Raw genomic sequence first — 23,913 nt, 5'->3', positions numbered from 1 at the left:
AGGTTCACAGCAAAATTAAAAAGGAAGGTACAGAGATCTTCTACATACTCCCTACCCCCTACATTTGTATAGCCTCCTCTACCATCAACACTCCCCACCAGAGTGGTGCATTCATTACAACTGATGAATCAATATTGACACATCATTATCACTCAAAGTCCACAGTTTATATTAGGGTTCCAGTGTTAGCTTTTTAAAAAACAAATCTCATTATGTCATTCTCTTGCTTAAAAATCTCTCTTGGACCTCTGTTACTGAAGTCCACATATCTCAGAGGACAGATCATCAGGATCGAACCATCTGCTCAAGCCTCTATGTTCCCATCACACTGAATTCCCACCTTTCTCCAAGTAAGCATGACCTTTTATATCTCCATGCATTTATACTTATTGCTTCTTCTACCATTAAAACCCTTTCCCCGTGCCTACAGAATTCTAGGCCTAGCCAATTTTTTTCTCAGAGCTCTCATGGCTTTTTGCATATATCCCCATAACAGTGGTTCAGTGGAATCCAATTCAATAAATACTTCATGAGGAACCACATGCTGGCAAAGAGCTAGACATTGGGGCCATAAAGATGAGATAGCCAGAGTCTCTGTTCTCAAGAAGTTCCTAGCCCAGCGGAAGCAGTAACACCAATGCCATCATCACAAATACATCTATCAAAAAGTGCAATACAATTTATGAAAAAGTTAAATATGCAAAGAGGAGAAAGGTCAATTCCGTCTGGGGAAATCAGGGAAACCATCACAGAGGTGGATGACTCAAGCACTACTGCATGAGTATGAAACTATGGATAAATGGGGTAAGGAGAGAACATTCCACAAGAGTATTCTTGCATAAAGTCAACAAGGTAAACATGTGTGTATCTTTTAGCATTTCCTGAGGAGAAACGAAATTGGGCCTATTTCACCTACAGAATCCATTACAGAATTTTGTACCAGATATATACTTAGAATAAACAGAATCAAAACTTACTGTGTAAAATATAAAATGGGGCAAAATATTTCTTTACCAAACAAGAGATAATCACGATTTGCTCTCTTGAGATCACGCATCACAACTAATAAATATTTGGACCAAACGCATTACAAGTGAATTCTACAAATCAGGACACAGCATTGCCACAGACACAAAGACCAGAATTCAGTAAGCCACCTGAGGTGGTTGTTCATGTGGTACATGATGAGCAATTGGATTGGTTCAATTTGAAAAATAAATTAATCTACTTAAAAGAATGTACCCATTGCAAAAAAAAAAAAAAAGTATACAGATGGCAGAGGGTTTTTTGTGCTATTTTTCCTTTAAATGGCAGACAGTCTTGATCAGATAATGCAGAAAGATGAAAATTAGAAATTTTGGAAGTTGTGCCTTGCCCCCAACTGACTTTTGCTCAGGCTTTACTATCCTTGTAGCTGCCACAGCTATGCAGCTGGGAGAATATCATCAAGCACAGAGACTACTTCAGAGCCAGAACCAGGCTCGGAGTGTGTCCTGATAAAGATGGTAAGGGCAGGTGCTTAGCCAACTAAATTAAAATGATTTCTCAATAGCGGTGGCTCTGGGATTTCAATATATGAGCAAATTGGTGACAATACTCTAGTTAGAAGAGTAAGCTGGAGGCTTTTCTCAAGAGCACTATTTTTGCTTAAACTGATTATGTGGAATACTTTTGTGAAAGTTTATAGAGCTGATGGGGAAACCTAAGCCCCCATCCATCCCCTGTCACATAAGCCCATGTCAGGCACCGCTACTGTTTATCTGTCACCACTCAGATTTTCAAAGGAGTGCTCTACACCACTGTTTCTCCTTCCCTATCTCTCTTTTAAGCCAATTTCTACTCCTCTGAGGCCATTTTCTCAAAGGTCACCAATAGCCTCTACTGGACCAAAAAAAAGGCATTTTCAGGTTTGTGCTCTTCAGCCTCTTCATAAAATTTATATCCTGACCATAGAATCTGTAACACTGCCAACCTTGGTTTCCAAGGAAATACATTATGCTGGTTCTTTTTTTTTTTTTTTTAAGATTTTATTTATTTGACAGAGAGAGAGAGTCAGTGAGAGAGGGAACAGAAGCAGGGGGAGTGGGAGAGGGAGAAGCAGGCTTCCTGCGGAGCAGGGAGCCCGACGTGGGGCTCGATCCCAGGACCCTGGGATCATGACCTGAGCTGAAGGCAGACGCTTAACGACTGAGCCACCCAGGCGCCCCTATGCTGGTTCTTTTTCTCTGTCCTTTCCTAATTCTTATTTTCCATTCTCCACCCCATCCCTTACAGACACATGATAATTTCTCAAAGTTAAGCTTGATCTCCTGTTTTTCTTTCATTTTGCTATCTCCTCTGGGATTTACCTATGCTGAAGGCTTTATTTATCACCTTCACACAAAAGACACTGAAAACCTTAGCATTCAGTTTTAAAGACCCAAAAGAACTTTTTAAATTTCTTGTCATATTTCATTGTCTAGGATTTTAGCCCAGCGCTAGTAGTAGGGATGATATGTGCATCCTCACTTATTCCTAACTATAGTGCAAAGACTTCTAATATTTTATCATTTAATATTATTAGTATAGGTTTCTAGCAGATACCCTTTATCAGATTGAGGAAGTTGGCTGCTATTCCTATTTTACTAAAAGTTTGATGTGTCTTTGCTTGCTTTTGGACATCTTTGCCTTTTTGTGTGGTAAAGTACACACAAGATAAAATTTGCCATTGGGGATATTAAATACATTTGCAGTGTTATACAACCATCACCACTATCTAGTTCCAGAACATTTGCATCACCCAAAAGAAAATCTATGCCCATTAAACAGTTGCTCTCCATTCTCTCCTTCCCCTGACAATCATTAATCTGCTTTATGAGTCTGTGGCTTTGCAGATTCTGGATATTTCGTAAATGGAATCGTACAATATGTGGCTTTTTCTGTCTGTTTTCTTTCGTGTAGCATAATGTTAAGGTTCATATATGCTGTAGCATGTATGCACTTCTTTATTCAAATAATATATTGTTTATTCACATTTTGTCTATCCACTTATCAGTTGACTGATATTTGGGTTGTCTCACCATCTTTTAGCTATTGTGAATAGTGTTGCTATACATATTTATGTACAAGTTTTTATTTGAATACCTGTTTTCAGTTCTTTGGGGTATCTACCCAGGAATGGAGTTATTAGGTCATATGGTAATCCTATGTTGAATTTACTGAGGAACTGCCAAAATGTTTTCCATAGTGTCTGCACTATTTTACATCCCTACCAGCAATGTACAAGAGTTTAATTTTCTCCACATCTTTGCCAACCTGTTATTTTCCTTTTGTTGTTATTATAATAACTATCCTAGTGGATATGAAGTAGTATTTCATGTGTTTCTCATCTGCATTTCCCTAATGATTAATGATGTTCAGGATCAGTCCATATGCTTGTTGGCCATTTGTATATTTTCTTTGTAGAAATGTCTATTCAAGTCATTTGCCCACTTTTTAATTAAGTTGCTTTATTTCTTGTTATTCAGGTGCCAGTGTTATTTATATATTCTGGGTACTATATCCTTGTCAAATGTATGATTTAAAAATATTTCCCCCCCTTCTGTGCATTCTCTTTTCACTTTTTTGATAGCGTCTTTTGATGTTTAAGAGTTTTTAATTTTGATAAAGCCCAATTTATCTAATTTTTGTTGTTGCTTGTGCTTTTGGCATCATATCTAAGAAACCCATTGCCAAATCCAAGGTCATGGAGATTTACAACTAAGTTTTCTCCTATAAGAGTTTTATGGTTCTAGCTCTTATATTTAGGTATTTTATCCATTTTAAGTTTTTTTAATGGTGTGAGGTTAGGGTCAACTTTCTTCTTTTGCTTGTGGATATCCAGTTGTCCAGGCACCATTTGTTGATGAGACTATTTTTGCTCCATTGAATGATCTTGGCACCACTGTCAAAAATAAATTGATCATAGGTGTTGGCTTTATTTCTGGATTCTCAATTCTATTCCATTGATCTATATTTTTATCCTCATGCCAGGACCACACTGTTTTTATTACTATAGCTTTGAAATTAGGAAGTAAATTTTGAAATTGGGATGTGTAAACCCTCCAATTTTGTTCTTCTTTTTCAAAATTCTTCTGACTATTCTAAGTACTTTGCAATTTCACATGAATTTTAGAATCAGCTTTCCTATTTCTACAAAAAAAAAGGACATTGGAATTTTAATAATGATTGCATTGGGTCTCCAGACCTCTTTGGGTAGTATTGCCATCTTAACAATATTAAGCCTTCCAATCCATGAACACGGGGTGTCTTTCCAATTATTTAAGTCCTCTCTAATTTCTCTCAGCAATGTTTTGTAGTGTTCAGTGTACATATCTTGCATCACTTGACTAAATTAACTTCCAAGTATTTTGTTCTTGTTTTCAGCTATAGGAAAAAGTGTCCCTTTTATTAAATGCTTTTCTCGATCTATGATTTTATGATTTTTCCTTTAATTTGTTAATATAGTGAACTACATTGATAGATTTTCTTTTATTTAAGATTTTTATCCTTAAGATTTTATTTATTTATTTGACAGAGAGAGAGCAAAAGAGAGAGATCACAAGTAAGCACAGCAGCAGGCGGAGGCAGAGGGAGAAGGCATCCTGCTGAGCAGAGAGCCCGATGCGGGGCGCGATCCCAAGACCCTGGGATCATGACTTGAGCCAAAGGCAGATGCTTAACCAGTTGAGCCACCCAGGTGCCCCACATTGATAGATTTTCTAAAATTGAACCATCCTAGTAACACTGGCATAAACCTTATTTCATCATGGTATGTTATGCTTTTCATACACTGCTGGATGAAGGAAGGAAAGGATGGAAAAAAGGGTATCAGAGAAATGGGAACCAAAATCACAGATCTGGGACTGATTGGATGTGAGAGCTGAAAAATAAACAGGGATGATGGCTATATTTCTGGTTTGAATAACTGGGTTAACAGTAGTACCATTCACTCACGAGTGAGAATATATTTGGGAAGAAGATAAATTCTGTTGAGGATACACTGAGTTTAGATGTCTTTGGGACATCCAAATGTGTTAAAAGAGTAGATGCTAAGGAGTTTAGAATATTGACCCGAGATTGTTTGAAATAATGGGCCATGAACTCTCAATTGGAAAAGGAAATGAAAACAGGAGTGAGGTATAAAAACACTGTTAGTTGTTTATGCAGTATCCATTATCCCCTTCTTCCTAATAAAATGCTGATTTTGTTGGGGAGGCCACACTTCAAAAAAAAGGAAAAAACAATCAGAACACCAACCTTATTTCTCAGCCTGCCTTGCAGCTAGGGGTGGGAAGTCATTTGACATAGACTGGCCAACGAGACAAAAGCAGAAGTTACTGGGTGGGGCTTCCAGGAAATCTCTCTAAAAAGAGCTGATGTGGAGGGTCTATGCCCCTCTTCCAGAAAAGCACAGTCGAAATAAAACTGGTTTGCATAGTGACTCATTTTGGGGTGATGGAGGCTGCTTTGATGGCCAACACATCTGAAAGGGATTTGGGGAAAAGAACCTATTTTCTACTTAATTCTTGGGTAAGGAATCTAATAAATGGGATGACTAAATACCATTGGAATCCAAAGTTCTGAAGGAACATTCTCATTTGCCAGATCCATTTATTCCTATTCCTATTAAATGCCCTCAACTCTGAGTAAGAGACTCCTTCTTCATTATGAAGTAAGGGGTAATATAGAGTGATAACTCAGACCATGGGCTTTATGAACTCAGATCTGGATTAAAGTCTCAGCTCTGTAAGCTCAGGGCATTACTTAACTTCTCTGAGCTTCAATTTTCCCACCAGTGAAATAATAATGGTAATGGTAGTAATGGAAAATCCTACCTTGTAGGATTGTTGGGGGTAAAGAATAAAATGAAATGATGTGTGTAAAATATATGGCACAGTACTTAAATACTAGCTGTTGTTTTAATAATTATTAGTATTACTACTTATATAGTAATTTAAGTATACTAAAAGTAGCAAAGTACTGCATTTTAAAGATTTCTTTGAGAGACAGAGAGAGAGTGAGCCGGGGAGGGGCAGAGGGAGAGGGAGAAAGAATCTCAAGCAGACTCCCGCTGAGTGCAGAGCCCAATCTCATGGCCCTGAGATCATGACCCGAGCCAAAACCAAGAGTCTGACGTGTAACTGACAGCGCCACCCAAGTGCCCTGAGTAGCCACCGCATTTTAAAAAACAATAATGTGTTTTTGGAAAGGCTTCATTCAGGTTACCTGAGTGGACAGCATCATTTGTCAATACCCAAGGAAGTGATTATGGCACCTACTGACTGTAGAACCTCAGGGAATAGCAGCTAGAAACTTTGGATTACACTGCCTCAAATGCAGAACTGGCCTCTACTAAGTGATAAGGAAATAGAGAGCAAATGAGTGGGATCAAGAGTGGGGTCAAGCTCCAAGGATGGGAAAGGGAGGGGAGAATCTCAAGGAAGACAAGGTGACTAGGCAGGGACACAATGGCCTCTTCCACTGCTTGGGTGCTCAGGAGGCTGGCCCAGCGGCTGGCTCATAGCAGTAGACAGAGGGTGGATCCCTGGACTCCCTCAAAGACAAATACATCTATCATCCTCAGGCAATGAAGTAGTTTCTGGTGGAAACAGGCTTTCCTGAGATGACTGAAAAACCCAGTGTAAGAAACTTCAGGGTGTTAAAAGGAAGCGGATTTCTCCCTTTAAGATTCTAGAGTCAAGACAACTTGAGAAGCACGGCATGGCCTGTACCTTCCCAGGTACCTGGACCTGGGAAGATCAGACTGCTCTAGGGGCCAGGGGTGTTACAGAAGCCCTGACTGGGAGAGAGGCTAATAATGACAGGCTGGGGCACGGAGGGTGGACTAGGCCACCTAAGGAGAGGAAATGCCTGAACACAGGGTCTTCCTTGACAGAGCAGAGATGTCGGTGCTCTGCCCAGAACTACTTGGATCCCAGCACCCTCTCCAGGCACATTGGCTCCCAGTGTGCTTTCATTCCCAACAGCACCTGTGCCTCTTTTGATGGAGGGTTCCCCTCAAGCTATCAGAATTGCTTTCCCTGGGTGCCTGCAGAGCCAGAAGTACCTGGGAATTTGTGTCTCCCTGGAGGCCTCCCTTAACCAATGACAACAGCCCTCATCAGGACAATCCAGGAATGATCTACAAGTCTCTGAACTCCCCTGAGGGGTTGATCCAAAGTTAGTCTCTGTGAGATTTTGCTTGGTAGAGCACCCTTGGCTGGTTTCCCCCTCCCTGCCCCATTCCCTATTGCATTCTGGCTTTCCCTGGGAACACTTGTGAACAAACCACTTGACAAGGATCTTCCATGTCTCAGGACTTGTATCTGAGGCGCTGGGCGCTTCACGGCAATGGTGCCCACCACCATGCTGCTCACAGGTATACACAATTAGGAAGAGAAAGAGACAGAGAGACATTCTGGTGGGACCTAAATCACTTTTGTCCACAGACAAAAAACCCAGGCCTGGGCAAGACAGCATATGGTCAGAAGGGAAGGCTCACTCTAGAAAAATCATTGTAACCTGGGGGCAGATAAAGCCAATACTTTGTCCTGTGGGTAGAATTTCCTCTTCATTTCCTTTTGCGAACGCCTCCACAAACCACAGTGGGTTGGGTTCAAAGTCTCTTTGACTCAGGCCTGAAGGAAGTTCAACGTCAGGTCAAAAAACAAAGAGAGGTGAGAGGCCATGTGCAGAGAGGGGATCCGAGAGACACGGTGGCCACAAAACACTGTCATCCAGCCTCTCCTGGATAGCCAGGGGAGGTGGCACTGAGACCAGTGCCCCAAGCTTGACAAATATCCTGCCTCCTTCCAATCTCTTCTTTATGTTTCTGTCACGGTGACCTTTTTAGAATGGAGTCAGGGAAGTGCAGAGAAGGTGGCATTTATGCCACGTCATTGTGGTGGCCAAAAAAATGCCCCCCCCTTCAAGATGTCCGTGTTCTGATCCCCTGGAACATGTGCCTATGTTCCTTTACATGGCAAAAGCGACTTTGCATACATGATTTAGTCACGGATCTTCAGATGGGACATTATCCTGGATTATTTGGATGGCCCAATGTAACCATAAGCGTCCTTTTAAGAGACACAGAGGAGGATCAGAAAGAGATGTGATGACAGAGGCAGAGGTCAGAATGATGTGGCCAACCTCTCGAAGGAACACCTTTATTTTAGCACCATGAGACCCATTTTAGATTTCGGACCTCGAGATCTGTAAGAACTGTAAATAAATTTGCTTTGTCTTAAGCCACAAAGTCTGTGATAATTTGTTACAACAGCATTAAGAAACGAATGCAGTCATAAAGGATTCAGAAGAGTTTTCCAGAAAAAAATAAAAAGTGGGAGAGCAAGACAGTTTTGAGAACAAATTCAAAAGCCATGATTGGTGTGGCAGAATATGGCGGGTTGAGGATACTGTCAATTCCTCCACGTGCCAGAAAACCTGGTGGTGGACAGCGTTTGTCGCCTATCCAGCATCAGTTCCTCCCTAAATTGCAGTTTTGCTCAGATCCCTCCTTTTCCCCCAGGAAGCATGTGCCTCGGGGGAAGCTAGCACCAGTGCCCACTCGGGGATGAACAGGCTCCGGCCGCCCTGATGGTGATGCCAGCTCCTCAGTGGTGACTGACTGGGGAGTGGGTATGAGCCCGGGTCTGGCCAATGAGAGATGAAGGGGAGTCTGCTGGGAAGAAGGGCCCTGAGGAATGTTCCTCTTGGATTCCTTCATCCAGGTACATCATTCGGTGTGGCTGTGATGCCTGGAAACCCTCCAGCCATCTTGCTACCCAGCTTGAGGATGAAATCACCACACAAAGAAGAACAGAGCAGGGAGGTGAAAAGAACCTGGCCCTTGACCGATATCACTGAGTCCCTGAAACCAACAACCTGTGGTCTCCCTACGAGGTGTACTTCCTGGATGGTGAGATGCCAGCTTCCCATTGTTTGAGTCGCAGTTTCTGTTACTTGCAGCCAAAAGCCTCCTAACTGATACAGCTGATTTTAAAAGGTTGAGGCCAGACTACAAAGGCCTTGAAGGCCACAATAAGGGGTGAGAAATGCAGCTACCTAACATCAAGGGGTTAGACATTCTTAGCAGGGGAGTGACCTTCTAACTTGAGTTTGGGACAAATGACTGTTGGCACACAGAGGTCAGTCTGAGATGGGGGAGACTGGAAAGAAAAGGAGGGAGTGCTGCCACAGCAGTCCCCCCGAGGGAATACACAGGTCTGAGTGAAAGCAAAAGGGGTGTCTGGGGTGGGGAGACAGAGGAAGGACCAGACTCAGGAACCATCAGAGCACTTGGAACCTGAGTGCATGTGGAGGATGAGTAGTTGGAGACAAAAGGAACTTTTAAAAATATACTCATTACCGTAATCCCAAGAACTAAGTGTCTTAAATGCCTTTTTATGTGTACCCCTGTATTAGAGGGAAGTCTTGAGTCTCCTCCCCTCCACCTTCAGTGGGGCTGGAACTTGTATTTAGAGTATGTCAAAAGAAATAGTAATTGAAGTCAACACAGATGTTAAGAGTAAGATTAACACCCAGGAAAGCTGCAGGTCCATAACCCTTCCCCAAAGAAAGAAACTAACGTGTTGCTTTCTCTTCATCTCTCTCGGACATGTACGGAAACATGTCCCAGCTTAAACACCTGGAGGTACACCAGGGCCAATCCTCTACTTTTTGTTCTCCTGTTTTCCATCAAGGGACAGCCCAAGTAGCATCCTTGGCAATGACATTAACACTCCTGCGGTCGCCACACCAGTGTTACTTTTCAATTTAAAAAAACTTCATTTCACATTTCTGCCCCAGGTCAGAGATTCCTTTCTCAGGTCCAAATGTCTTCATAGCCATGGAAAGGGGACGACAGAAAGGAAACCCAGAGCTCCCGTATTCCAAATGGCACCTGACTTCTGGCTCTCCATTGGTAAGAAAATACCACAAGCTGCTGAGAAATGATTAATAATCCTAAAACTGTAAAGTGAAGAGTGATCAACACCACCACGATTTGAAGTATGAAGAGTATCTGTGGACAGTCTGCACGTTAAATGTCGTAAAAGATGTACGATGAAAGATTTCTGCTCCAGAAGCAGCTAAGGGTTTGCCTTCCCCTTCGGTCTGACTCCCATCCAGCCCCTATATTTATATATGTTAATATATTACAGTTTGAGATTTTGGGGTTATATTTCACAGGTGACATTTTTAATCTGCCTCAAAAATGTAAACATAGCAAGGGTGTTCTGCAGACACACTGCCTGGAGCGACTGTCAAATGGAAAATTCGGTGGAGAGTTTAGCCTGTCTCCAGTTTAGCTAAGTGGAGGAATGCTATAAGAGCAGGTGTTGTCTGACACAAGCAATAATTATCTTTCACCTTGATGGATGTTAGTTTAATCTGTTCCTTACATGGTAGCCTGGTCTCAGCTGACCGAATTTAGTGCCAGAAAAGCAGATGAGAGGGTGAGTGTGGCTGGTATGTGACACTATTTATAAGACCAGGCTTTGGGGGCAGTTTTGATTGATTTTCATAAGGGGATTTAACCATTTCTCCTGTTTGCTCAATAAATATTTAAAATCTAGATGGATATCACGGGATTCTGTTAATACACTAACATTTTCATTAATGGATTTTTTAAAGTTTCATTGAGAGGATGATTTAATTCAATGACTTTAGCAGAAAAGAGAAAATGAGTTACTAGAACATTTTCCTAAGACATGAACAGACCCTATGTATTAATGCTCTGGGAAAAATTACTCAGCTAGCGGAACTGCAATGTTAGCTGGGGGAAGGTAGAAGAAACACCTTCCAAATGCTGATCAGAAGCAGACTTATCCAAAATCTGTCAAGCTGGAGGACTTCTAATTGGAGATGGCACTCATACGGCCAGCAGCCCGAGACAGGCCTGTCTATGCGAAGGTAGAAGCAGCACGGTCACTACGGGACGCCTTCTTTTCAAACTACAGCAGCTTTTTCTTTTTTTTTTTTTAATTCAAGAAGATGCTGATCTTGGCACTCTTTTGGACACAGTTTTGTCAGAAGGGGAAATGGTCTATCACCCCCAAGTGTCAGGAATACATATTATAGATCATCTTCAGAACAAGGTCAGTGAAGCTGACCAAGTTCGATTCATGGAATAGTTCGGCTCCTCCCGTGACAGTCAGTAGGGTGCAGTGGGTAAGGCTGGGGCGCTGGGTCACCTGGATCTTGGCTCCTTCCCCCACCAGCTGGGTGGCCTTGAGCAAGGCACTTTCCTCAGGTGCAAAATGGGGATGACGATATCGCTCACTTCATGGGACTTCATATTAGTTTTAGTAAACATACATGACCCTGTGGGGGATGAAATGATGAATAAGAGACACATTTGCGTGTGTGCTCTTTCGAAGACGAAAACACAGTAAGGGAAGCAGAAGTACATGAATTATTGCAGAACAAATGGGATAATGACCAAGGGTAACGTGTAAATAAAGAATCTGGGAGCAAGAAATGATTTATCCCAACATGAGCAAGGCCTTGAAAAATGAGTAGGAACTCAGCAGCATGGGGATTTCAGCAGGTGGGGGAGACAAGCTGCTGGAATGAAGAAGTAAAGACAGTAATCTCCCCACTGATAGAGAACAATGTGAGGAAACCAAGCAAGGTTTTCCTACCATATACCCCTGTACCAAATGCAAAGCACAGGGAATAGTCAGGGCTTTTTAGAGATACTGTTTCCATTGGCCCAGATTAGGCTGCTTTAATAAACCCAGAGCAGAGCCATCAGTTTAATGCTTATGAATCAACCAAGAGCTTTACACAAGCCAGTGTCTTCTCTGGGCCGAGCCCCAGGCTCAGAGACCACAGGGACCAAAGAGCTGGAGAGACAGCTGGTGGGAAGCAGACTCTATGTGCATGGTACTCAGATGCCCCTTGTTTTGACAGTTATAGACATACTCCAAACTGCCCAGTCTTTTCCCTCGATTTCACTCCCAATGCCTCCCTCCAGGAGTTTCGTCTGGGAGCCTCTCTCAAGTAATAAGGGTTAACATTTATTGAGCACCTACCATGTGTCAGGCACTGTTGTGGGCCCTCTACCATCTGAGAGGTAGGTACTACTATTATGCCCTTTATGGAGAGGTGGAAACTCATCTTAGGTGAGTCTAGCTATATAAAGTGCAGCCCAACACCTCTTGCTGTGCCTCACTGCTCTGTGATTGCTTTGGCTGCCCTTGTCCTGGCTCCCACAGGATGCTACCGGGGCTGCCATGGGGCTCCTCACGACTACCCACCTCCAGGGGTCTTCTCCTGTTCCCTGGGGTTCCCGCAGCAGAGGTGTTTGGCTCCAAGTGACAGCTCTTGCCTCAGCACCAAGCTCTTTTCCGGAGTGCCTTTTGGCGAGGAGGTTAGGAGGGGGCGGGCACGGGAATGGAGCCAACATGCACCTGGATTCCCCCTAGCCCTGCTGCTTACCCTGTCTCTGCCAAACTTCTTTATTCCAGGTGACTTTCTCTCCAGGGATTTCATGGTCCTCTCAGGAGCCTGACCACCTTTGGAGACCCCCGCCCCAGGCTATGAGACAGAACTTAACGTGTCGAAACCTAAATTGTGAGCCAAGTTCAAGTCTCCCCTCCAGGTCCCAATAAGTAAGATGAGACTGGACCTCCAGTTTAGTATTCCTAAATGGTCCATGAAAGAAAAGGAGTTTCCATAACATTCTGTGATAAGAGACCCTTGTACCCAAAGCATACAGAAGGTTCTGGAGATGATTATCTCCATCTCAGCCCCAAACACCATATTCCATGTAGAAATAGCCACAGGCCTCTAATTCTGAGGTCCTCCTAGAGGCCCAGGTCTGTGCTGATGTCTCTGGCAAAAGACAAAGAAAGGCCTGCCTCACCTACCCATGCACACCCAGGATGAAGCTTCTGCTCTAGTCAGGGCAACATGGCCCGGTATGACCCAGAATTATTAATATGTAATGACTAAGTCAGCTCTGTTTGCCAATAAGCGCATGATGATATTTTTTTTTTAAAGATTTTATTTATTTATTTGAGAGAGAGAGAATGAGAGAGAGCATATGAGAGGGGTTAGGGTCAGAGGGAGAAGCAGACTCTCCGCCAAGCAGAGAGCCCGATGCGGGACTCGATCCAGGGACTCCAGGATCATGACCCGAGCTGAAGGCAGTCGCTTAACCAACTGAGCCACCCAGGCGCCCAAGCGCATGATGATATTAAAACTTCAGTGTTATGAATGTAATAATATCTACCATTTACTAGGCATTTCCCACGCCAAGCAGTTTATAGAGTCTAACCCATTAATTCTCTCAATAGCAATAATACACCGGTATTATTCTACCCATTTCAGTAAAAAAAAAAAAAAACTAGGGCTTAGAGAGGGAAAATTGCTTGCTCAAAGTTGCACAACCAGCAGGCGGCAGAGCCAGAATTTAAACATGCGTGGTCTAACTCAGAGCTAAGCTCCCTTTCTGGTGTGCTCTAGACTCTCTCCCTAGCAGACATGAAAGTTAATGGTGTGGGTTTGTTAATGAGCTTCAGACCTGTTGGTAAATTCAGGGGCATGAATCCTAGTGTAAGAACTAGATTTCTCATGGGGCGCCTGTGTGGCTCAGTGGGTTAAGCGACTGCCTTCAGCTTAGGTCATGATCCTGGGGTCCCAGGATTGAGTCCCACATCGGACTCCCTGCTCAGCAGGGAGTCTGCTTCTCCCTCTGACCCTCCCCCCCCCCATGCTCTCTCTCTTTCTCATTCTCTCTCTCTCTCTCTCTCACATAAATGAATAAAATCTTTAAAAAAAAAAGGACTAGATTTCTCATTTGTGTTTTCCTGGGAAAGCCTTCTTATCCACTCACCCTGCATGAGTGATAATATGTGCTTTTCCTCCCTGATCCACACCGTCCAGTGTCCACTGTCTGGTGACCCCCAGCAGCCCTAGCAGCCTCCTTCCTTCTCAACCACCTGGCACCACGGGGCAGTGTAGAAGACTCAGTGCCCTGTAGTTCTCCTCATCCTTAGCATATGAAACACTGAACAGCCCCTAAGTCCCCTTCTCATTTTTATTATTTAATAAATTCAAGTTCTGGTTACTGTCTCGGTCCTATCTGCTGCTTCCTTTTCCTCTCCCACCCCTAACTGGGTAGATGCCCCTTGCCTGTTCTATTCCCAAGTTCAATCCTGAGACATCTATTCTTCCATAAGCCAGAGGTTTCAAACCACAAAGCCAAGAGCTGGCAGAGTCTGCAGAAGGGCCCAAAGCAGGCCAGCTGCAGAGCTCACAACCAAAGAAGGCGTCTTCTCCACCAGAAATGCCCCAGGAAAGATAGTTCTGATCTCCCTAGATGCAGCCAGGAGAAACTATGGGCCCAGAGCAGTCCCTTCACCCACTCTGGGGGAAGGACGCAGACATCAGGGCTAGGAACAGTGAGGGTTGGCATTTTAGGAACCCTCTGCCCAGTCAGCAGACAACCTGCAGACCCAAAATCCAGACATGGAAGTTCAAAGAGCTTCATGGGCCCCACCCATGTTAGCTGAGCCAAAGCCATAGAACCAGAGTGATGTTAGCCCACAGCTGGAGTAAAGTGATAGTTTGGGGGAATCAAAGGCTCAGAAGGAATGACATGATCAGACCTTAGTGAAATGTCTGCAGTCAGGCAGTAGGAGTGTATCCTATCCCACTGTGGCCACAGTGCACCAGCCATGAGGCCTATGAATGCTTCTCCAACCCCCACTTCCCAAACCCTCAAGGAGATCAGCCCTTCAATGATGGTGACTCTAAGGTCCTTTCCTGGATTCCCTTGTTTCCTCTCTAGTCTCTTTCCTACCTCCACTCTCATGAATAACTGGGTCTTTTCTACCACCCTGGTCTTCCCTCCGGTTCTTGGTTCCATTTGGAGGGGTAGAGCAGATCCTCGAGGTCCTCTAGAACCCTAAGAGGCACCAGATCTTTCATGCTCTCCACAGTAAACATCTACAATACAGACAAGTACTTACTTGGTAATAGTGGCCACAACTCTGATGCATTGTCTTTCTCATAAAGCTCTTTCTCCACCCTGGCAAGGGTGAGAAGAGAAAGGACAGAAGGCGATGAAGGGAGAACAACCCAACCTGCCATTCACTCATCACCCTAGCAACTACTTAAATGTTAAGTGTCTCAATCCTTCCAGAAGAAGTGCCCAATATGCTGCCTGACACATAATAAACACTCAATGAATGTGTTGAATTGAATTAAAATTTTCACATTAAATTTCTATCTTTAAAGCTCCCAGAACCTAAGGAGTGCCAACAAAGCAAGCATTCTGAATGCACATTTATACATCCTCACCAGGAACTTATACAGAGAATGAACCACATTGTGACCAGTCCAGTGTAATGGCCCAGAAATAAATGTAGTAGATTTTCAAGAAAAAGGCAAAGCTTATCAGTAGTCCACCGACCTAATGGGCCTCTCCTTTGTGACCTCTTCCAGCTCACCATGAAGGCTGGATTCATGAAGATTTCATTCCAGGGCCAAACTCAAGTAAGTCAGATGCAGGTAGCTCTCCTTCCGGGAAGGCTCCCCTTGGTTATAATCCAAGGACAAACTTATGGTCACACCTAGAAACAGGCCCAAATCCAAAAAGTCTAGGGTGGAAAAAGAGGGAGAAGAACACACACTAAATCCAGTGAAGCTAGACTAAAAGAACAATGAGAATTTAAATGTGTATGAGTGTACTCATGCATACGTATACAAACATACACACATATGTATACACATCCATACTTTTTCTTTAAGGGCAGAGAGTGAGTGGATCCCCACATTCCATTTACTTTGACAACTGTAAGAAATGACAAACAGAAATGAAAATTGACCACAGATGTTTGCCATGAAGTTTTTGCAACTCAACATTTAGTTAACTTAATCATATATTTTTTAAAGCTTACTACATTCCCATTCTAGGGCTGGAGACATGAAGATAAATGTAACATTATCTCTGCCCTTGTAAATCTTACAATTTGGTAAACTATTGCTTCCATTTCTCTGACTTCCATTTGCAGTCTTTTTGACCATAAGGGTCACACAGTCCTAGAACAAGAAACTTGGTATCACAGTCAGTCTTCATTACTGCTAAACCAGCCATGGAAAGTTAAAGCAAGAAATAAAGGGTAATAGCAATCATTTATTGAACCACTTAATAGGTGCCAGCTACTCTGCTGAGTGCTTTATCACATATTATCCCCTTCACATACAACCACCATGTGAAGTCGGCACTACTACTACTCAGCTTTATAGATGAGGGAACAGAGGTGAAGGAGATGAAAAACTTGCTCAATCATGCACCTATTAAGTGGTAGAGCTGGGATCTGGACCTAGATCCATCTGACACCAGAGAAGCAAACTCCTAACTGCTATGTGCATTATTACCCAGGGTGACATATCGGCTGTTGGAGGCATCTCACAAATCAGGTCTTATTTGACTCCGAATGTAACCCCAACAATGGAATGAAGAAATGCTGCTGAAGCAAGTATGTGATTGTCAGGAAGGACTATAATCCCAACCAACTGATTAAAAAGGGTCTAGAAGGTCTCCTAGACTAAGTGGGAACTAGAAGATGAGGTGGGTAGATGGAAGAGCTTGGCTGGGAAAGGGAATGACAATTCCAGTATGTGAACATATATGGCTGGAGCAGAGAAAATGAGAGATTGGGTCAGAAGGGAAAGGTGGGCAGACTGAACTAAGGAATATTTCTTGCAGACCACATGGAACCTTTGGAAAATCATGAGTAGGAAAATGGCACACAGGAAGCTGAGGAGGCAACTGAATTGGGGGCGGTCAATGCAGTGGACAATGACAGGTGGATGGGAGAAGCCAATGCCAGAGTCAGAAAACTCTGATGGGAAATGATGGGATGGGGTAAGAAGGGGTAAGAAGACCTGAACAGCCTCCATGGACACTTTCTATCACATCTGAGTTATGGCACCGAGAAGAGCATGAATAGAAGAAGGGAGGGTGTAATGGAAGGGAGGGAGGGAGGAAGAAGGAAGGAGGCTTTAGTTGGATTTGGAGGCTGATTTCCAGAGGATGAAAGTCAAAGAGGAGACAAAGACAATCGACTCCAAGTTCAAGTCAGCACGGAGTGTCTGGGTGGCTCAGTAGGTTGAGCGTCTGATTCAGTTTTGGCTGGGGTCATGATCTCTGGATCCTGGGACTAAGTCCTGCGTGGAGCCCATGACTACAGGCTCCACGCTCAGCAGGGATCTGCTGCTTCTCTCTCTCTCCCTCCGCCCCTCCCCACCCAGCTGGCACTCCCTCTCTCTCTAAAATAAACAAAATAAACAAATAAAAATTAAGTTCAAGTCGGCGCATCTTTTATTATTTTTTTTAAAGATTTTTATTTATTTATTTGAGAGAGAGAGAGAGAATGAGAGAGAGCACATGAGAGTGGGGAGGGTCAGAGGGAGAAGCAGACTCCCCACCCAGCAGGGAGCCTGATGCGGGACTCGATCCAGGGACTCTAGGATCATGACCTGAGCTGAAGGCAGTCGCTTAACCAACTGAGCCACCCAGGCGCCCATCAAGTCTGCGCATCTTGAACAATGTTGTCCATAACAGAAAAAAAGAAGAAAAGAAAACCAGGTTTGCTGGTTGGGGTCTGTGTGTTTGTGGGGGGGTGGGACGGCAGAAGCAAAGAGGAGTTTTGTGTTTGCATTCTTAAGCTTAACACAATAGAACCATCATTTGTGAATATTCCACATAAGCCTGAAACCTGGAAGAGGTATCTAGGCCAGACTACAAATTTGGGAGTCATCTACTTCAAGAGGATCAAATTGTTCTCTGCTGGAAGGAAGGATGGAAGGAAGGACAGAAGGGAGGGAGGGAGGAAAGGGGGAAAGAAAGAGGGAAAGAAAGAAAGAAACAGAACAAACGAACCTGCAGCCTTTCTGATTATGCCCCTTATTTAAAATGGGGTGGACTTTGAAGGGTAGAAGTAGTCGGGCCACTATCAGTCATTGTCCATTCGACAAGTTTTGAATTTGGCACCTGGCACATTACCTCATTTTATTCTCTTCCCCACAGCCCTGTGAGGAAGGCGTTATTTCCCCACTTCACAAGGCTCTGAGTGGTTGATTAGATCGACACGGTCATAGTTTGTACATCAGCAGAACTAGGATTAGAAGTCAAATGGGATTCCCAAATCCAGAGGTACTTGTTGTTGGAAGTCACAGAGCTGGGTCAGTGGCATTAACCCACTGGTTTATTCAAAGGTCAAGGTCAGAATAGTCCTCTGAACCATTAGCCACCAAGCACAGACCCACTCCAAGACCCTGGAATGTGGCTGCCAGTTTTCCAACTAATAATGCTGGGCCATAAATATCCAAAAGCTCCTGGGAAATTCTTCTGTCACTGGTATTTTGTCCCTGGTAAGAGAGCCATGGCCCATTCAACCCCTCAGATCTGAATACAACAATGTTAGCAGAAATGGCTACCTTTGATAGCAATAGCAAAGATTTTCAGAAATCCTAAGAAAGTTGAACAGAAGTATTACTCAAAACGTAAGTTAACTAAAAACCATTTATGAAATCAAGCATTCCCAGTTTCCCATGGGACACTGTCCAAGAAGTCTCTCAGGTGGCAAAGCAGCTCTGAAGCCATTTACTGAGAGGCGTGTAAAGAATTCTTTTTTTATACCTATATACAGCATGTAAGAACTGAGATTCTTTTATGTTAATTAAAAATGCCAAGTTTGAATCTATAACACATACTTCACTCAAAGACAATCATTCTGCAAAACAGAGCCGCCAATAATTGGATCCTTCTACAGCCTGGCACCTTTCTTTCCCCTTGGGAAGGAGCCGTCTCCTAGAAATGCAGACAGCTTGTCCCCAGACACAGGGAGTCGTCACCAGCCTCTAATAACTGCTTGTCTTGCCAGGAAGACGGGCAAGCCAGGGCAAGCCCATGGCCTGCAGCATCTGTGTCCAATTCACTCTCCTCAATAAGCAAACTTTCTTTTACCCGGAGAGTGGGGCAGATATCAGGCAGAACCATTCTGTAAGCTCAGACCCAGCGGAGGTCCACCTGGGATGCCACCCGCCATGCATGGCTTATGAAAGGTTGTTATGGCAAAAGAACCCTTCACTCCAGCTCTTCCATATTTCCCATAGCCCATGGCTGTCCAAACTTCCCCCCTCAAACAACCCTTCCCACGCAGCCAGCACCCCACCCAGCATCAGCTACTTGGGTCATGCAAACACTGTTTCAAATGGACCTGTCCAGGAATCCCGCTTCCATGGTGGGAACTGGAAGGGAGTTTAAAAACCTAACTTTGAAGTCATGAAAAATTACTCTTGACAGTTTTTGAATGAGCAGAGTTGGCTTTGGGAGCAGAGTTGGATCCATTCGTTCATCGAACAATGAGCTAGGGCTTTTTCCTGGGGTGTCAACATGTTTGTTTGGTTTGTTGTTCCTGTTTGTTTTTGTTGGCTTCTACACTCAAACAGGATTTGGTTTTGCACAGCAGATTCCCCAAATGCAAGAAATTTGAAGACTTTTATGATTTCATTGTTAAGTGCAGCCTTTCATGAATAACTCTGGCCACCTGGTGGCTAGGTAATCATGTAGATGATAGTAGCCTCATTTGAGGAATGAAATCTAAAGACAAAACTTGGCAGATTCATTCTCTGAGGAGAAGGAGCAGTGGGCTCACAGAAATGACTGTCCTTCTTTGCCAGTATAAGCCAGGCTGTAGAAACATCCATCCTAGCTAAACAGAGCCACATGAACTTCCTGGCATAATGGATTAAGGATGAGTTTTTCTTGTTACTTAGGACATTAAAGCAATCTCTTTTCTGGCTTTTTCACACATGTTCTTAAAGGCAAGGACAGTGTCTCCTGAGTGCTTAGCACTCAGTAGTAGAAATTCCAATTCTACAAAAGAGGAAACTGAGGCTCAGAGCTAGCCTAACAGCTAGTATGTGGCAGTGTGAGGACTCAGATTCATGCCAGTGGCCAGCTCTCACTGATTTCTTTCCCTCTCCGGGTCTTGGAACCAAGAGTAAAGGCTCTGAGCTCAGCCAACAATCCTAACCATGTCCAACGGGCTCTATAACGTCTCCTGTTTTATCATTCTCCTCCCCACCAGCCTCAAACCCTCTCACCTATATTAGGTGGAAGGATGTAGCTCGGTGTAGGGTGGTGAAGCAGGGCAGGGGGAAGAGAGATACTTATAAGCAGTTGAGGGTCTGTTTCTATATACAGGTAAATAAGCATGTACATTACCATTCACTGAGTACCTACTAGCTAAAGTGCATCGTATGACCTGGAGTAGAGAAGGTATTCAATTAATGTTCAGTGAACAGAGATCTGAATACATTCACAAACAATTTTTTTTTAAATAATGAGTTTCTGCATTTATATCTTTGAGGGGAGTTCCAGGCACTGATAACCAGCTCTGTGACCCTGAAGGAAATGTTCTCTCTCTAGCACGAATCCACTCATCTGCCAATGAGAAGCTAGTCTAAGGGGACTATTTGGCTCTTCCTATCCAAGCATCATGGGAATCTATAATGCTGATTTGTGAATTTCCCATCCTCAGGAAGGGGCCCCCTATGTCTGATAGATAGCTCTGCCATTCCTTAGCCATCCTGGGTGCTCGATAAATACCTGCTGAGTGGCCATTTTGCAAGCTGGCTAGACTGCTGGGTTAACCAAGACAGTCAAGTTTCCTAGAAAGTGAGTTTCTGTCAAATGAATTCCATTTTTCTCCTGGCTTACATTGTCCAAAATTAATTTTGCTTGAGCTGCCAGGAAATAACAGCTGCAAGATATAATAAAAGCACACTCAGAATGTCAGCAATCAAAAGAAAAGTATACAGATTTCCATTTCCAGCAATACAGTGGCCTAGGTATCCTGAAACATATGGCTACAGAAAGGAAAAAAAAAAGTTTAAAATGCTAAACAAAAGGGGTACCCTGGTGGCTCAGTCGGTTAAGTGTCCGCCTCTTGATTTCAGCTCATGATCTCGGTCATGATCTCAGGGTTGTGAGACCGAGCCTCATGTTGGGCTCCACACTGGGCATAAAGCCTGCTTAAGATTCTCTGTCTCCCTCTGCCCCTCTCCCTTCCCTCTCAATAAATAAATAAATAAATAAATAAATAAATAAATAAATAAATAAATAAATAAAATGCTAAACAAAATATAGAAAGCCCTCCTTTTTATAGGCAAACAAGCTTCCAAGAAAATAAGAGTATTTTACCTCCCTGAGGCCAAGGTTGAAGCAGGAGACCAGAGCTAAGTGACTGCCCACACTGGAGGCATCTATGCATCTGCAAGTATCTCTTGTAGCGTGAAGAGTCAGACCAGCCTGCAGAAAGCAAGGACTCAAGGAGCCTATGTCCTGAGAAAAAGATAAACTAGAAGAAAATCCACCCAGCTGTGACCGACAACAACAACAAAAAATGGTCTGTCACAGCCCTGGCTCTGGGTGACTAACAATAACCAAAATAACAATAAAGTTTCCCCGAGATTTTATAAATACAAATTTGACCACACCCAGAAATTTGGGGCCACAAATTTTAGTATCTATATTACCCTGAAAAAAGGCAAGGAAGATTTCATTTAAAATAAAAAGTTTCAGCAAATGAATTCACAATCAAAAAGTACATAAAACAAAAGGAAACAAGCCACCAAGAGTGAAAGTCAGTAGAAGCAACAAATAACAGAACCGGATTCATAAAGACTTCTGGATACAAAACATAAAATAAGAATGCTTAATATGTTTTTAAGAAATGAAAGAATCAAACACACGAATAAAAACACATCTGTAAATAAACCAAATATAACTTCTTGAAATTAAAATATTAAAATTTAAATTTAAAATTCAATGCAAGGGTTAAATCACAGGTTAAAAAAAAAAAAATCACAGCTCAAGAAACCAAATAGGTCTGAAGCAATTAAACAGAAGAAAACACAAAAAGAAGACCAGATATATGAAAGACAGGGTAAATAAACAAAAGTTATTGAGAAGGTCCCACAGACATCTAATTGGTATTCCAGAAGGTGGTAAAAGAGAATGTTGAGAATTTCCCCAAATTGATTCAATTCCAATCTCTTATTCAGAAATTCCAATGAATTCAAAGCAGTGAATTCTAGACTAAGAAAGGATGTTAAAAGCAGCCAGAAAGCAAAGATGGAATCCTTCAGAGGAATGAAAATTAAGCTGACCAAAGACTTCTCAACAACAACAGGAGTCAGTGGACAGTGGAATAACATCTTCAAAGTGCTGAGAGAAAATAACTTTCAACCTAAAATTATGGACTTAGAGATCTTTCAAGAATGAGAGTAAAGGTATTTTTAGGTAAACAAAAATTGAGAAAATTCACCAAAAGACCCTCACTAGAAGTGCTGCTTTAAGGACATACCCCCAGAAGGAATATGCCCGAGAGGAATAGCTGAGCTGCAAGAAGGGGGATGAAACACATGGTATACATGTGAGTAAATAATTCTGACTGTAGAATCGCTACTAATAATGTTAACAAGAAGCACTTCACTTTCCAAAAATATAGCAGTACTCCACTCTGATATTTCCCTGAGCAATATTCATTCTTTTTTTTTTTTTTAAGATTTTATTTATTTATTTGAGACAGAGAGAATGAGAGAGACAGAGAGCACATGAGAGGGGGGAGGGTCAGAGGGAGAAGCAGGCTCCCCACCCAGCAGGGAGCCCGATGCGGGACTCGATCCTGGGACTCCAGGATCATGACCTGAGCCAAAGGCAGTCGCTTAACCAACTGAGCCACCCAGGCGCCCGAGCAATATTCATTCTTAAACCAAAGTGAAAACACAGCTTTAACAAATATTTTTACCCCTTCCCACTTCTTTCAAGCCTCCCTGCCTTCGTTTTCTCCACCTTTGGGTACAGAAAGGTAAAAGCTGAATTGGCCAAACCTTACCTAAAGATAGAAGTGGTGATCAGAGTGCCAAACACCGTAAAAAGATAAGCCAGGAAATCTTTGGTGGCCCAAGTAAGAGCACTTTGGGCAGAGCGCCACGGTTGGAAGTGAAACACAGTAAGGGGTGAGGTGTGAGATGTGGGGTCAGTTCACCAGAGGACAAGGACAGGCACAGGGGTCCAGGGACCCCTTGTGTGTCTGCAAAGAGCTCTTATAAGCCCCCACTCTAAGACTGGAGGTAATCCTTCCCAGAGTAAACCAGGGTTCACTCAGCAGAAATTCCAACTTCAGGAATACGTGAAGTGTGTGCAATCCCAAAGAATTAATATGCTTCTAAGACTTATTTCTGCAAGGTTTGTTTTAAGCTGATACTTTGAGTGCTGACTCCATACCAGTCATAGAGCACTTTAGATTATTATTTACTCCTCAAATGAACCTTATGAGGGGATTACTATTTTATTCTCACAAGGAAACCAAAGCTTAGAGAAGTTAAATAATTTGCCCAAGGTTGTGGAGCTAGTAGGGGATCAAGTCAAGACCTGAACCCAAGTTAATCTGAGTGCAGAGCTCATGCTCTCAATCACTGTACTTTTTTGCCTCCCTTAACTCTTTCCACTATAGGACCATATTTACATTTTTTTTAAGTGCAGGCCTCCACATGATAATAAAGCAACTGTGTGTGTATATATATTTAACTTATATTACCATGTACATATTTTACATAATATGTTAATGATGAAAATTAACTAATTATATATGTATGTTTTACTTGATTTATTTTCTGTAATTTAATAGAAGGCAATGATTTAAGGTCTTTCATCAACTCGGTGACCCATAGTCTGGGACATCACTATTTGAGAACACTCTAGGTCTTATCATCTTTGCCTTCTTCGTCTTTAGCACACAGCAGGTGCTTCATAAATGTTTGTGGAATGAAGTTCTATGACTTTGGCAATAGCCTGTATACACTTGC

This window comes from Mirounga angustirostris, unplaced genomic scaffold (assembly GCF_029215605.1).
Source record: "Mirounga angustirostris isolate CCGP_5_RB_7025 unplaced genomic scaffold, mMirAng1.0.hap1 SCAF_6, whole genome shotgun sequence".
NCBI classification, from domain to species: domain Eukaryota; kingdom Metazoa; phylum Chordata; class Mammalia; order Carnivora; family Phocidae; genus Mirounga; species Mirounga angustirostris.
The sequence above is the reverse complement of the archived record's forward strand: the minus strand, read 5'-3'. Positions refer to the sequence as shown.